Consider the following 15,554-nt stretch of genomic DNA (forward strand, 5'->3'; position numbering starts at 1 on the left):
TTTTTTTTTTGAGACAGAGTCTCACTCTGTTGCCCAGGCTAGAGTGAGTGCCGTGGCGTCAGCCTAGCTCACAGCAACCTCAAACTCCTGGGGTTAAGTGATCCTACTGCCTCAGACTCCCAAGTAGCTGGGACTACAGGCATGCGCCACCATGCCCGGCTAATTTTTTGTATATATATGTTTAGTTGGCCAGATCATTTCTTTCTATTTTTAGTAGAGACGAGGTCTCGCTCTTGCTCAGGCTGGTCTCGAACTCCTGACCTCAAGCGATCCACCCGCCTCGGCCTCCCAGAGTGCTAGGATTACAGGCGTGAGCCACCGCGCCCGGCCCGCAATTTTTTTCAAATTTTTCAATCTGTGGTTGGTTGGCTCTCCAGATGTGTAACCCATGAGTATAGATGGCCAACTGTACATATAAAACCCACTGTTGGCTGGGCTTGGCGACTCATGCCTGTAATCCCAGCATTTTGGGAGGCAGAGGCAGAAGGATTGCTGGAAGCCAGGAGTTTGAGACCAGCCTGAGCAACAGCAAGACCCTGTCTCTACAAAAAATAGAAAAATTAGCTGGGCGTGGTGGCACACGCCTATAGTCCCAGCTACTCAGGAGGCTGAGGCAGGAGGATCACTTCAGCCCAGAAGTTTGATGCTGCAGTGAGCTGTGATGATGCCACTGCACTCCAGCCCAGGTGACATAGTGAGACCCTGTCTCAAAACAAACAAACAGAAACCCCAAAACCCAAGAAACAACCCATTTTTGATTACTCTTGATGGAGGCCCAATGTGTCATAATTCACACCTAGTACCTTAGAAGACCTTAATAAATTCAACTTAAAATAAAACATACTGTAGTTAGCGTAAAACACCTACAAAATTTCTGACAAGCGTGGGCAGTTAGGTTTCCATCTGTAGTTGGTGGAAGTGGCATCCTTTGGTATAAACATAACGTGACATGCTGGTTATTTTCTGAGTCGTGTTATGAATAAAACCACAGCTGCCTGCTAAAAGATATCTATCACCCTGGGTTTCTGACTTGGAAGGAATACTTCATGTTTTCTGCATCGTACATCCCACTGCTAGGTTTGGGGAAATCACTATCTTGTGAGGAACGTGTTTGAGGGCAATAGTTCATGTGTGATGAATAAATGCATGTTTGGTTAATAAATGATTTTTTTTTTTTTTTTTTTGAGACCGAGTCTTGCTCTCTTGCATGGGCTAGAGTGCCATGGTGTCAGCCTAGCTCACAGCAACCTCAAACTCCTGGGTTCAAGCAATCCTTCTGCCTCAGCCTCCCAAGTAGCTGGGATTACAGGCACATGCCACCACGCTCAGCAATTTTTTCCACTTTTAGTAGAGATGAGGTTGCACTCTTGCTCAGGCTGCTCTCCAGCTCCTGACCTCAAGTGATTCTCTTGCCTCAGCCTCCCAGAGTGCTAAGATTACAGGTGTGAGCCACCATGCTCGGCCATAATTGATTTCATGTTCCAAAGATCGGAAGATATTACTGAAAAAGTATCCACCTTACATTAGCAACTGAATGGGATGCAGTTTACATGTTCAATATAGTGAACTTGGGTGAGCATTTTATTTCAAGCTTTAATGTTGAGTCATAGAACGGAATCCATTTTCTGTGATGGTTTGTTTTATGTGTCAACTTGACTAGGTTACAGTGCCCAGTTGTTTGGTCAAGCATCAGCCTAAATATTGCTGTTGTGCAGGTATTTTTTCAGATGTGATTAACATTTAAATCAGTTGATGCTGAGTAAGGCAGATGAGCTTGCACGATGTGGGTGGGCTCTGCCCATTCAGTTCAAGGTCCTAAGAGCAAAGACTCAGTTTCCCAAAGAAGAATTTCTTAAGACTGCAACATAGAAATCCTGCCTGATTTTCTAGCTTACTGCCCTGTGGAATTCAGACTCAAGGCAGCAATATCAAGTCTTACCTGAATTTCCAGCCTGCTGGCTTGCCCTACAGATGAGGTTTTGAACTTGGCAGCCCCTGCAATCACATCAGTCAATTCCTTAAAATAAACCTCTAGGGCCAGGCACGGTGGCTGACGCCTGTAATCCTAGCACTTTGGGAGGCTGAGGGGGGAGGATTGCTTGAGCCCAGGAGTTCAAAGTTGCAGTGAGCTATGATTGTGTCACTGCACTCCAGCCTGGGCGACAGAGACTGTATCTCAAAAATAAATAAATAAGCCTCTATAACTATTTACCTATGTCCTGTTGATTCTGTTTGTCTAGCGAACCCTGGCTAACATATCCTTTGACTTAATGACATCACTAAAGAAGGCCACCATTCTCCAATATGAAAAATACAAGAAACTCCCTTATAATGTGGTGTCAGGTATACATACCACAATTTGTTTATGTGTTTATTTGTTAATGGCCATTAAGGCTGTTTCCACCTTTTGGCTATTGTGAATAGTGCAGCATCAATGAACATTTATTTACAAATATTTGCTTGAGTACCTGTTTTAAATTCATTTGGGTACACACCTAGGATGTGGATGGTTTTTTAAAGTCACAAGACTGGGAGCCAAAGGGATGCATGTAGATAGAGGATCAAGGTTCTGGGGAGATTCATTATTAAGAGGTCAGCATGCAGAAAAAGGAGGAAGCCACAAAGGAGACTAGGAAAGAGCAGTGAAGGGGATGGGAACAAATCAAGGAGAGTGGTGCCCTGGAAGCCTGAAGTGAGGAGATTGTTCTAAGGAGGGAAGTCAAGGAAAGTGAAGATGAGATCTGTTCACTGGGTTCAGCAGTAAGGAGCTCACTGTGACTTCAACAACAGTCATTTCAGTTGAGTAGGAAAGGCCTCAAAGGAGAAAGTTTAATGGAAATTAGAAAAGACCTAAATAAATGGAGAGATATACCATGTTCATGGACTGGAAGATTTCATATTATTAAGATGGTGATTTTGCTCAAGTTGATCTACTGATTCAGTGCAATCCCAATCAAAATCCCATCTTGTTTTTTGGTAGAAAATGACAAGCTGAGTCTAAAATTTACATAGAAATGCAAAGGACCTAGAGTAGACAAAACAATTTGAAAAAAGAACAAAGTTGGAGGACTACTTGATTTGAAGACTTATTATAAAATGACAGTAATCAAGGCAGTGTAGTCTTGGCATAAGGGCAGACGTATAGATTGATGAGCAGAATGGAGTCCAAAAACAGACCCACACTTAAACAGCCAATTGATTTTTGACAAAAGTTTCAAGGGAATTCAATGAGGAAGAGAACAGTCTAGAACAACTGGTGCTGGAACAACTGGATATCCCTGTGGAAAACAATGAACTTAATCCTTAGCTCATACCATATACAAAAATTAACTCCAAATGTATCACAGACCTAAATATAAGTGCTAAAAGGCATCAGGTCTGTTTAAACAGGGATTCCAATGCACAGACAACAATCACTGGTCTACAGGATTGTTCTCCACAGGCATCCTCTGTTTAAAACCAAAATAGGACGTTTGTTTTTAGAGATGGGGTCTTGCTGTGTTGCCCAGGCTGGACTTTAGCTCCTGGGCTCAAGTGATCCTCCTGCCTCAGCCTCTCCAGTAGCTGGCACTACAGGGTAGCCTCCCAAAGTCCTGGGGTTACAGACATGCGCCACCATGCCAGGCTCAGTCTATTTCTATAGTCTTAAAAAATATCTAGTACCTGGCGGAGGGAGGGGGTGCAGGGGAGTCCATGCTACATGCTGTGTATTCACTAGTGACTAAAATTGGCATTATCTTTGCCATTTAACTGAGGTGAGGAAGACAGATGATAGAGAGGCTACTCCAGAAATGTGCAGGAAGGGGAAAGGAAGCCGTGATCAAACAGGAGGCAAGGCTGAGGTTGTGAGTCAGCTGAGCCCTGGAAAATGAGGAAGAGCACGCATGAGAAGCAGGGGTGGGAACAGTTCAGGCTGAGAAACCACACGTGGTAGGACCTGACTTTGGGGAGCGCTTGTCCGGTTGGGGGAACGAAATATTTTAAAAACACAGAGAAGAGGCCAAGAGGCTCAGGGCCGTCACACTTAGAGCAAGGCTGTCCCGGAGACTGCTTTCCTGTCTGTACTCAAACATCGTCTTCGCAGCGAGGTTCCCTACGTGCTAAATTTAAAATTTTCCCAACCCTCTCCCCCCACCCCGCCAGGTCTCCTTCTCAGACACTGATTTTACTTATTAATCTTGCTTCTAGTCCCCCTCCCTCACTAGATCATGGGCTCCACGGCGGCTAGGCCACAGTAGCAGGTCAGTAAATACTGGCTAAGCGAATGAATGACACTCGGTAGGTTTTGGAGAAAAGGCGGCCAGGATCGGGCGCTGGACTGGCCCCGCCGACCCAGGGCAAAGATCAAAGCGGTTCCCAGGTCAGCCCCTGGCCCGCGGGCAAACTTTACCCAGTCCAGGCATAGCCTGCCCGTCTCCTGCCCCTACGCACGGCCCCGGGTATCCACTGCCGAGCCTTGAAGCCCTTTGGCCATCCCTTCCCCACAAACCCCACAGCCACCCCAATCCCATCCCCCAATTCCCCCGCCGCCGCCGCCGCCTCTGCAGTGGCGCCCGCTCTGCGCATGCTCGACGGCGTGAGGACGCATGGCGTGCAGGACGAAGATGCCCGTGCGCAGGCGCAAGGCCGTCGCAGACACATTGGGGAGGAGCGACGGCCGCGCGTGCTTAGCCTGGACCACGCCCACCGCGCCGGCGCCAGCGCGCGGGCAGCGGAAGGGCGGGCGGGTGCGCGCTCGAGGCCGGGCGGGCGACGGAAGCTGGAGAGACTGTCCGCGGGTAGGGGAGCGGCGAGTGCGCGCGCAGCGGGGGCGCGGGCGGCGTGTGTTGGGGGGGGCCCTAGCCTAGGAGGGCGGGAGCGCGCACGAGGCTTCCCCTAGCTCGGCGGCGGCGGCGGCTTCTTTGTTTCGTGAGGAGAGGCGAGACGCCCATTCTGCCCCCGGCCCCGCGCGGAGGGGCAGGAGCGGCGCCGGGAAGGCGACGGCGCCGGCGGCTCCCGGTAAGGAACGCGGGCCGCGGGGGGAGCGCGGCGCGGGGCTCGGGAGGACGGTTTGAATGGAGCCGTGGCGCCGAGGGGGGAGGGGGCCGCCGGCGCCTGGAGCGGGGCCGGGGTACGGTGGCGCCGGAGGGTCAAGAAGCTCGGCCGGCAGCCGCGCGCGCGCGCGCGCGGGCAAGGCCGTAGTGTAGCGAGGCCGCGGCGGCCACAGTGTCAGTGGGTCGGCGGGGTCTGGGCCCGGGCCGCGTGGAGGCCGCGCGTCCCCCGCGCACGCTCTCGCCGGGGTCGCCGGACAAAGCTCGGCCCCCCACCTCCCGAGGCGAGCCAGAGGTCCGGCCCCCAGTCGTCGGCCGAGTGGCCGGGGCTGCAACAATAGGCAGGCGTCGGGGCTTTTCTGGCTACGTTGTAACGGGTCCTCGCCTTTTTGGCGAGGCTGCAGTCGGGACTCAGTAGCAAAAACCCCAGCTATGTCCAGCGTCGCCCGGACACGAGCATTAGCAGCCCCCTTGGGTTAGCAGACCTAAAATTTTATTAAAAGTCGCCTCATTCCAGATTGTCAAGGAAAGGTAAATGATTCCCCCAATATCTTGCATTTAGTGACTTGAAATGTTTGACCCTAAGTGACGGGGGTGGGGGGGAAAGGGGGTCGGCGTCTAGTGGGGGAGGACGGAGGAAACTGCTATTGAAAGCATTGTTTTTCTTTTGCATCCTTTTCCCTGCTTCCCCAATCAATTGGTTTTCAGATTAAGGCTTTTATTTAAAACGCGGACATTTTAGGCGAGTGTTTTGTGCTGATCTTGAAGACCCCTATCTTTTTTTTTTCTTTTTGGTCAGTAACTCCTTGGGGAAAGTAGAATTGGAATAAGCAGGAGCGCCACTTTCCAGGAATTTGAAACAAGTTTTCAGTTTAGATTGACAGGCCGGATTCAAGTTTGATTCTTGGCGCTGTGAACCCCTTAGCTGTGTGACCTTAGGCAAGTAACTTAATCTCTCTGACTTTCATAATTTTCCTCGTTTGTGAAAGGGGTAATCTCACAAATGGAGATTGTGAGAGCCTGTAAAATGGTTCCTGGCTAATGGGAAGGACTATTGTTATTGTCTGGTCTAGTGTCCTTCTCTCTTCAGCAAATATTTGTTGCGTCCCTACTGGGTGTTGGATGGTTGGGGATTGGATGCCTCAGGTACCTCTCCAGTCCTGTGGGGGAACTGGTGGTAGATGTGGGGACAGACCCCTTTGGCCTGTCATTGAATCCTTACAACCTGCACTGTGAGGAGGACACAGTGCATGGGCAGGGGATCCATGGGAGGCAGAGATCAGGGAGGCTTAGGAAGAGAGGATGTGCAGGCTTTATTTTGACTTTGCCTGGCCTCCTTGGACCAGTCATTATTTCTGTCTGCCACACTTGCACATCGCCTTGGTCCTTTCCTGTGTAGCTTTCACACCCTAGTGCCATCAGAGCAGGGGCTATGTCTGCCTGCCTGGTTTGTTCCAGCATACTTTGGGCCTGGCACATAATAGGTGCTTAGTGAACATTTGTGGGATGAATGAGGAGGGTCCTTGGAAGGATCGTCTGTGTAAAGTGCTTGGTACAGGACTGGGAGTGGGTTGTAAGCCATACGTGTTAGTTGCTATTGTTGGGTTTTTTTGCTGTTGTTTTTGGGATGGAGTCTTGCTTTGTCGCCCAGGCTAGAGTGCAGTAGTATCATCATAGCTCACTGCAGCCTCGAGCTCCTGGGCTGAGGTGATCCTCCTGCCTCAGCCTGGATAATTTTTCTATTTTTGGTAGAGATGGGGTCTCACTCTTGCTCAGGCTGGTCTTGAACTCCTGGCCTCAAGTGATCTTCCTGCCTCAATCCTCCTGCCTCTGCCTCCCAAAGTGCTAGGATTACAGGTGTGAGCACCCGGCCTGTTGTTGGTTTTTGAACTTTCTAGGTCATTGTTTCCCCAAACCTCAGTTGCCCTCCCCCACCCCTTTGCCTCCATGGAGGGTGGCTTGGTGGTTAGTATGGGGTGATGGTGAGGAGTCCTCCCTTCTGGAATCAGAACCTCTAGATTCACACTCAGCTCTCTAAATTCTAGCTTGACCTCAAGCAAAGCACTTCCTAGGAGGGCTCCCCACTTGTGAAACAGGTAGGACAAGGATGCCACCTCAAATGGTTCTTGTGAGGGTTGAATGAGGTAACATGGGAAGTACTTAACACAGTGCTGCACCTGGCACCTAGTGCACTCTTGATTTGTTAGAGTTAAAATTGTTTATTTTATTCATTTGTATTTTTTGTAAATCAACTGTTTAAAAAACTAAAAACTTTATTTAGAGTCATCCTATATTCCAGGAACCCCAGGTTTGATGTGCTGGTTATATATATTTTTCTAATTTCCACTGAAATCAATGCATGGGTAATTAGGAAAGTATTAAGTGTCCCTGCATGTGCCATGTGAAATCATTTTGTGTCCAGCCCTTTAGATTTTTTTTTTTTTTTTTTTGAGACAGAGTCTCACTCTGTTGCCCTGGCTAGAGTGCCGTGGTGTCAGCCTACTCACAGCAACCTCAAACTCCTGGGCTTAAGCAATCCTACTGCCTCAGTCTCCTGAGTAGCTGGGACTACAGGCATGTGCCACCATGCCCGACTAATTTTTTTCTATATATATCTTTAGCTGTCCAAATCATTTCTTTCTATTTTTAGTAGAGACGGGGGTCTCGCTATTCTCAGGCTGGTCTTGAACTCCTGACCTCGAGCGATCCTCCCTCCTTGGCCTCCCAGAGTTTTAGGATTACAGGTGTGAGCCACCTCACCCGGCCCCTTTAGGAGATTTTTCATCTTGTAGGTTTTTGAACCGAGGTGGTGATGTCATCAGAGATGTGGTCCAGGGCAGTGCGGTGGTCTCCGAACTTTTTCTGTCAGTGAAGCACCCCAGCACATATGTGTATTTATTTACAAATTATTTGCGTACCATTGGCACTCCTTGTGGACTCTCAAAACATTGGGCAGTAACCCTGAACCAATTCCATGTCTTAGCCATTTATTAGACGTGGGAGAGGAGTAGGGACTAGTGGTTGGGGTGAAGGTCTGATGAGAACTTTGTACCAGTAAAGAAGCTGAGGTCCAGGGATATTTTTTTCCCCCCTGTGGCTCACAAGTCAACCGCCTGGTTTTGGCTTCTGGCTTTGTCACTTTACCTTCCCTTAATCATCAGGGGTGCCATGGCACAGAGGGGCCCATTCACATTGACTATAGGCAAAGCACAAGGTGAATGGCGCCCCCTGGAGTTGTGCAAGAAGTGACCCAGCCACTCATTCCCTATTTATATTGTGAACAGGCGTGCATTGAGTGCCTGCCATGAGCTGGGCACTGCTCGGGGAGCTGGGCATTCACTGGGGACCTGACAGACAAGGGCTCTGTTCTCATTAGCTCACATCCGGCTCCTGTCTGCAAAGGGCACAGTAATAGTACCCAGCTTGTGGGATTGTTACGAGAATGAAACAACCACCAAATGACAAAGGTGAAGTGCTTAGAACAGTGCTGGGCATGTGGTGCTAAACAATTAGCAGCTATTGTCATGTATTAAGATTGTTACAACATCCTGGGGGGGGGGTGACACAGATAATATATTTTTTCCTCCTGTAATGGTTCTATGTGTTTCCAAAGTGGGAGCAAAGGAATCAGTGTCTCCATTTTGTCTTCAATAGAGTCACGTGATGCTTAATGACTGGGATGTGTTCTGAGAAATTTGTCATTAGGTTATTTCATTGTTGCGTGAACTCCCACAGTGTACTTACACAAACCTAGGTGATGTAGCCTGCTGCACACCTGGGCTACAGTGTGTGGCCTTTTGTTCACAGACCACAAACCTGTCCAGCATGTTATTGTACTGAGTACCGTAGGCAGTTGTAACGCAATGGAATTTGTATATCCAGTCTTAGAGATGGTACAGTGAAAATACATGGGAACACTGTCCTGTATGCGGTCCATCGTTGACCAAAACACTATTATGGAAAATGATGTTTTGTAATTTCACCAGAAGACATTGTAAAGGGGAGGGTGTGTTTGGTGGCATGGCTTTTCAGAAATAGCAAATGTTCGTTTTCCTTGTCACACAGTTGCTCATAACTTATAGTATTGGAACACTCATGAGAGAGTTGAAGTTTTAAAAAAACAATCAGAGTGAAAGGGATGTGCTACACCTATGGAAGGGAACTACCACAGCTGCCGCCATACTGGGGGGACGTCTGAGAGGGAATGGGTCAGAATCCAGTCTGAGGCCAAGTTGAGCTGCAGTTGCCGCTGACCTCATAGGTGTCACCCCTAAGGAGAAGTGTTGGGTTCGTTAGTGTGACCAGTGATTTCTTGCACGGAGTGTTCTGTTAACTGCATGCTGATGTTTTGATTTTTCAGGATTTGATGGCATGTGCATCATGGCCTTGATCTTCTTCTTATATGGGAAAGGGCCATGAGGGAAGCACCAGGTGTAGCTGGGTTGCTGGGAGATCGTGATTTCCCTCCAGTTCCCTCAGGGAAGGGGGCTGTCTTTAGAAAACAGGTAAATGCTAGCAAGGTGTAAACCAGTCCTGGCCACTTCCTGTCTTTTAAGCACCAGACTAGTTTCTTTTTGTCTTTTGTTTTTGTTTTTGTTTTTTGTTTTTTTTTTTTTTTTGAGACAGGGTCTCGCTCTGTTGCCTGGGCTAGAGTGCAGTGGCATCATCACAGCTCACTGTAACCTTGAACCCCTGGGCTCCAGTGATCCTCCTGCCTCAGCCTCCCAAGCAGCTGGGACTACAGGAGTATGCCACCACACCCGGCTAAGTTTTTTATTATTTGTAGAGATAGGTTCTGGCTATTTTGCCCAGCCTGGTCTCGAACTCCTGGCTTCAAGTGATCCTCCCACCTTGGCCTTCCAAAGTGTTGGGATTACAGGCGTGAACTACCTGCCGGCTTCTCAGACTGGTTTCTAGAACTTCGATTTGGAACTTGGTTACCTTGCTAAAGGGGCATGTTTTCATTTTTGTGTGTGGACAATTGTCACTGGGAACAGTGTAAGTTTTGCTCTGTGTGAAATTCGCCAGCCGGGACTGTGGCAAAGCAGGTTGGGCCTTGGTTTTTTTTTTTTGTTGTTTGTTTGTTTGTTTGGAGACAGTCTTGCTCTGTTGCCTGGGCTAGAGTGCCATGGCGTCAGCCTAGCTCACAGCAACCTCAAACTCCTGGGCTTAAGCGATCCTCCTGCCTCAGCCTCCTGAGTAACTGGGACTATAGGCATGTGCCACCATTCTCAGCTAATTTTTTTCTATATATATTTTTAGCTGTCCAGATCATTTCTTTCTATTTTTAATAGAGATGGGGTCTCGCTCTTGCTCAGGCTGGTCTCGAACTCCTGACCTCGAGCGATCCTCCTGCCTCGGCCTCTCAGATGGGCCCTGTTTTTAATAGTGATGGATTTTAAAATGGCTCTTTGAGGTGGTTATTTTATATTTTGTTTTTGTAGAGACGGGGACTCACTGTGTTGCCTGGGCTGGCCTCGAACTCCTGGGCTCAAGCGATCCTCTCGCCTCAGCCTCCTGAGTAGCTGGGACTACAGGCGTGCACCACTGTGCCCGGCTTTTTGTAGTGTTTTAAGTTCTCCTTTCACTGGCAGGTCACGCCCCACTGGCTCAGGAAGCAGGTGGCTGGCATGACAGTTGCCTCCTGACTTGTTTCAGTGGGAAACTTGAGTGGGAGGCTCTGATGTGTGCCACCCAGTAAAGCGGCACAGTGGCTGGTCTCATTGTGCCCAGGGAGCTGTTGCTGGCCCTCATGATGGTCCCAATGGAGTTCCTGCACAGACAGATTGCAGGGGCACCGACGGGCCTTGCCCGCCTCCCTAGAACGTCTGGACATTCCTGCCTGTTGGAATAGTTCTCTTCCTTTCCCCCTGCTGCCTTTCCTTGACCTTCAAGGCTCCTGTCCTATACTGTTTTTTCTTCCTAATAGAGGTAGGATCTCACTCTGTCGCCCAGGCTAGAGTGCGGTGGTGTCATCATAGCTCTGCAGTCCGAAACTCCTGGGCTTAGATGATCCTCCTGCCTTAGCTTCCTCAAGGCCTGTGACCCGCCCCCATCTGCTGCCACTCCCCCGCCCTCTGAGGTATGATATGAAATATATTTGGTCTTTGCGTGTCTCTGTCTACACACATAAGAGTGATAGGACTGTCGTTGGTCACACCTGAGTTTATGCTTATGAGGTGAGTTAGGGTGGGGCTCCTAGATCGCTCAGGACGCGGCTGGTCACCAGGAAGACCAAGTGATTAGAGAGTGGCCTGCTCAGACAGGGCAGGGGAGCTCTGCGTGCCACCTCCCCCCAGACCTTCTGCTGTGTGTCTCTTCGACCCGGTGGTCCCTGAGTTGTATCCTTTGTAATACACCAGTAATAGTAAATAAAGTGCCTTCCTTAGTTCTGTGAACTGCTTTAGCACATTGGTCAAAACTGATGAGGGGTTGTGGGAACCCCTGTTTTGTATAGCTGGTTGGTCAGAAGTACCAGACGTTGGGCCATGCAGTTGGCTTCTGAAGGGGCAGCAGTTTTGTGGGACAGAGCTCTTAACTTGTAGGCTCTGGCGCCAACTCAGACTGGAGTTTGGAGAGTTGGGGAATTGCTTGGTGTGGGAAAAACCCACACATCTGGTCTGGGAAGTGTTCCGTGTTGTGAGAGTCTCGTAGGAGAAAACTTTGTTTTCCTGTGAGTTGGTGTCAGAGGTGACGTGTGAGTGCAGAGAAACAAAGTGTGTTCCCCACTCTTTGTTCCACCCACACTGGCTGACTTGCTGTGCCTGGGAATATGCCACACATACGTAGTTGCACCCCAGGGCCTTTGCACTTGCTGTTCTATTGCCCGGAGACCACCCAGGCCACACCACTCGGAGTGCCTCCCATCTGTTAACTCTGTGAACTCTGATGATTTTTTTATAGCACTTCACCCCCTGTGTCACATTGTGTCATGTTTATTTGCATGCTTGTGTCTGTTAACTCGGTTGTCTGCTCCACCAGGCAAGAACTTTGTTGTTCTCTGCTAGACACATGGCTTGGCACAGTCAGCTCTAGGCTGGTATTTGGGGAGTGGTCGTTAGTAAGTCCTCTGCTGGAGTGGCTGGAGGGCCTATCACGAGTGACACTGGGCAGGTATGGGTTCTGTGTCTCCGTGCCCACACTTGGCCTTTGTGAGCTCCTGTCATGGGGATTTCCCTCCTGCCTTTTCCACATGACGTCACTCATTGTGCTCAGGGTTGAGCATGCAGCAGGCAACACAACAGACCCAGCCTGGGTCATGACATCCATCCAGTGGGCCTTGATCAACCTTTTTTTTTTTTTTTCCCGTTATTTTGTATTTTTATTATTTAGAGACAAGGTCTTGCTGTGTTGCAAGCCTGCTGGAGTGCAGTGGTGTGATCATAGTTCACTGCTGCCTCGAACTCTTGGCCTTAAGCAATCCTCCCACCTCAGCCTTCTGAGTAGCTGGGACTACAGGCATGTACCACCGCACCCTTCTAATTTTTTTTTTTTTCTATTTTTGGTAGAGATAGGGTCTCGTTCTTGTTCAGGCTGGTCTTGAACTCCTGACCTCAAGCAATCCTCCCACCTTGGCCTTCCAGAATGCTAGGATTACAGGTATGAGCCACGGTGCCCGGCCCCAGCTAGGTTTTTATTTTTTAGCCTTTTCTTTTTGTAGAGATGGAGTCTTGCTATATTGCCCAGGATGGTCTCAAACTCTGACCTCAAGTGATCCTCCTGCATTTTGGCCTCCCAAAGTGCTGGGATTACAGGCATGAGCACAGCCCTTGGTCAGCCTTACGAAAAAGAAATATATATATATTATATATGTGTGTGTGTATGTATATACACACACACAGAGATATATATAGGCCATGATGTTTCACAGGGAGCATGGGTGAGGATGGATTTGTGAAACCTATTGCAGTTACTTGATGTGTTTGTGCTGGGTTACATTGTCACAGTGGATCATGGTCAAAAGTTTGAAAAATACTCATCTAATATGGTAGCGTTTTGGATCTTGCGCTGTAGATACCACATCTTCCTGCCAGATTGCAGAGAGCTCCCTTGGGGCAGGGAGCATCCTGGTTGTCTGTAGGTCCTTTGGTACCTTGTAGATGGATGGGTAGGTGCTCTTAAGTGGTTTTCAAGTGACTGTAAAAGGGAGGCAATCCCAGTAAAATGATGTTGTAATTCCTGGTGCTGAAAATACTACTTGGTAACAATTTGGCATGTCTACCTTGTATGTAGAACTGAGAAAACATTGTAATTTATCATCAGCCCCTGACTTTTTGGTTTCTGAAACATATTCCCTTTTGAATGTAGGGCAAGGTTTTGCTACTTAATTATATCGCAAGGAAAATGCCATAGAACCGTTAGCACTGGGGAGCACGGTCACTCTCAGGAATATGCCATTTCCACATCATCCCTAAGACCACAGATGCCTCACCTCGTTTGTAATTTCGGGGTTCATAAACAAGAGAGTCCCGGATCTGATGGGGAAGGTTTGCTTACAGACTGTTGGGGGGAAAGAAATCTCGTGTTGCAGTTCACATGTGATAAATGGGCTGGTTTTGCTGAAGCCGTCCTGCCTGAGCACCCTGTCATTACTTGACTCTGGAGTCGTATCTGCTAATCACATGTGTCTGGGGACAAATTTTCCCAAGCTCAGAGAACAAATCAGCAGATATCCTGGGGCCAAACTTAAATATCGTGCTGGATCTCAGGCAAGGTGGAAACTCCCCACCCCCCCATAATCCCAGCAAGCAGGTTTCTCTGGGGTCCCATCTGCCCTGCCTGGGGCTGGTCACCACAGCCCTTTTTTATTCCGAAGACAAAAGCTAAGAGTGGCTTGAAAGAAGAGACCAGACCTCTGATCTTCGAGTAGTCTGGCTCCACATTTGAACATCAACACATGTTTCTATTTTAGATGACAATTTTGGTGAAGCTGAAAGTAATGAAAATAATGCAGCCCTCGAGTCCTTTCATCTTTCTTTTTTATCGCCACAAAGGCACTTCCTGGGCATCTTTTCTGGGTATTTTGTTTCATGGGTATTTTTCTGACCTAGGTTATTTTTGCATAAAATTTTTTTTTTTTAAAGAATCTGAATAGAAAAGTAATAGATAGTTATTGTAAAGAAAATAAGCAAAAACAAAAAACGCCCGGCATCTGTGATACGTGAAGTGTAAATTCGCCATCACAGGGCTGTGCTGACAGCAGTTTGGTGCCTGTTTTCTTTGCCCTGGCGTCTGTGTGTGGAGTAACGTGTGTGTGTTGTTCTTCTTAGCAAAGTGGGGCTTGGGCCAAGCCCACCTTACTTTGTCACTACCTTGATTTGTTTTGGACCATCCTGCGTGTCCATGTGCACGCAGCTACCTCTTTTTTTTTTTTCCAACGGTGCCGAGACTTCGCCGCATGGATTGTGTGGGGGTTCTGATCACTGGGCAGTTGGGGTGCTTCTCAGAAAAATTGAGGCATTGTGGCCAAGTCATTTCCAGACCCTTTGGCCCTGGGCACCTGGGGGCCTGTTTTCATCTCGTGGCCTCCTAGGCAGGGACTGAATGTCTTAGCTTTCAGCCTTTAGGTTCTTGCCCAGAGTAAGTATTTTGACTTCCCATCATTCCTTCTGGATTCCCAGGCTGTATTCCCTCCTTGTGGCCCCAGAAGGACCTGTTCTATCCCAAGGGCCACACACGTCTGGATTTGGTTCCCTGACACATGCTGGCTGTTCTCAGCCCTGGGTCCCCTTGTCCTTCACTTTTCTTATCTGCTTCCCTGTGACCTGGTTTGCAATGGATTCCAGTGCTGCCTGAAGTTGCCCTTTTAGTGACTTGTCATAGAGGGCCTCATGCACAAATCCAGGTGGCACTGTGTAAGCCACCTGAAACCCTAGGGGCCTTAGAGATGACCTTGAGCACCTGAGGCATTTGGTGAAAGTGTCAGATTAGTTTCCTGTATGCATAGGGCAGGGATGTTTGGTGATGGGGAAGAAGGGTGGGTGGGGGGCGTTCCCTGCCCTCAGACCCCACCTTTCTTCTGAAATTCCTGGGCGAGCTTGTTGGGCCCTCCTGTGTCAGCATCTCACTGGAGCAAGGTAGCACCCGGCCCCACACCCTCTCCAGCTCCCAGCGAGGCCCGTGCCACCCCAGCCCCTCAGGAGGAACAGCTGGCCAGGAGCAGTTAGATGAGGGCTAGGAACACCACATTTGTGACAGTGGAGCCAGGAGGGAAAAGAAACGTTTGCAGCGGCCAGTTCTGTACGCATTGATTGCCTGGCTGTGCGTGTCACTGTGGACAGTGTGTCCTTGTTTGTACCTGGGGGCTGGGCTGCGCTTTAGCCAGGTGCTTCTGCCTCGTGCAGCCTCTGCTTCCCGAAAGGGGAAGCTAGTGTGTTGCCGACCACTGCTGGGCAGGGGCTTTCCTCGAGGCTCATGCTGGGGGTGGGGGGGTGGGGGTGGTGGCTACATTTAGGAAGCAAGCTCTCCAGAGTGGTCACTTGCTGCGTGACTCAGTTTACTCATCTCTGTGCAGGGAAAGGAGCC

The 15,554-nt window shown here is 49.1% G+C and overlaps 1 protein-coding gene across 7 annotated transcripts in view; it reads left to right on the forward strand.

Annotated features, from left to right (window-relative positions):
- Window positions 1–4,800: 4,800 nt before the first annotated feature.
- Window positions 4,801–15,554, forward strand: part of SMARCA4 (SWI/SNF related BAF chromatin remodeling complex subunit ATPase 4) — an 81,967-nt gene continuing 71,213 nt past the window's right edge. For 6 of the 7 annotated variants that reach the window (XM_069478488.1, XM_069478472.1, XM_069478480.1 and 3 more), the window contains exon 1: window positions 5,171–5,561. The gene's annotated coding sequence lies outside the window, so the exon portion shown is untranslated. Of the gene's footprint in view, window positions 4,999–5,170; window positions 5,562–15,554 lie in introns of those variants that run through there. The other variant, XM_069478513.1, reaches the window with a different exon arrangement.

Source organism: Eulemur rufifrons, chromosome 2 (assembly GCF_041146395.1).
Source record: "Eulemur rufifrons isolate Redbay chromosome 2, OSU_ERuf_1, whole genome shotgun sequence".
NCBI classification, from domain to species: domain Eukaryota; kingdom Metazoa; phylum Chordata; class Mammalia; order Primates; family Lemuridae; genus Eulemur; species Eulemur rufifrons.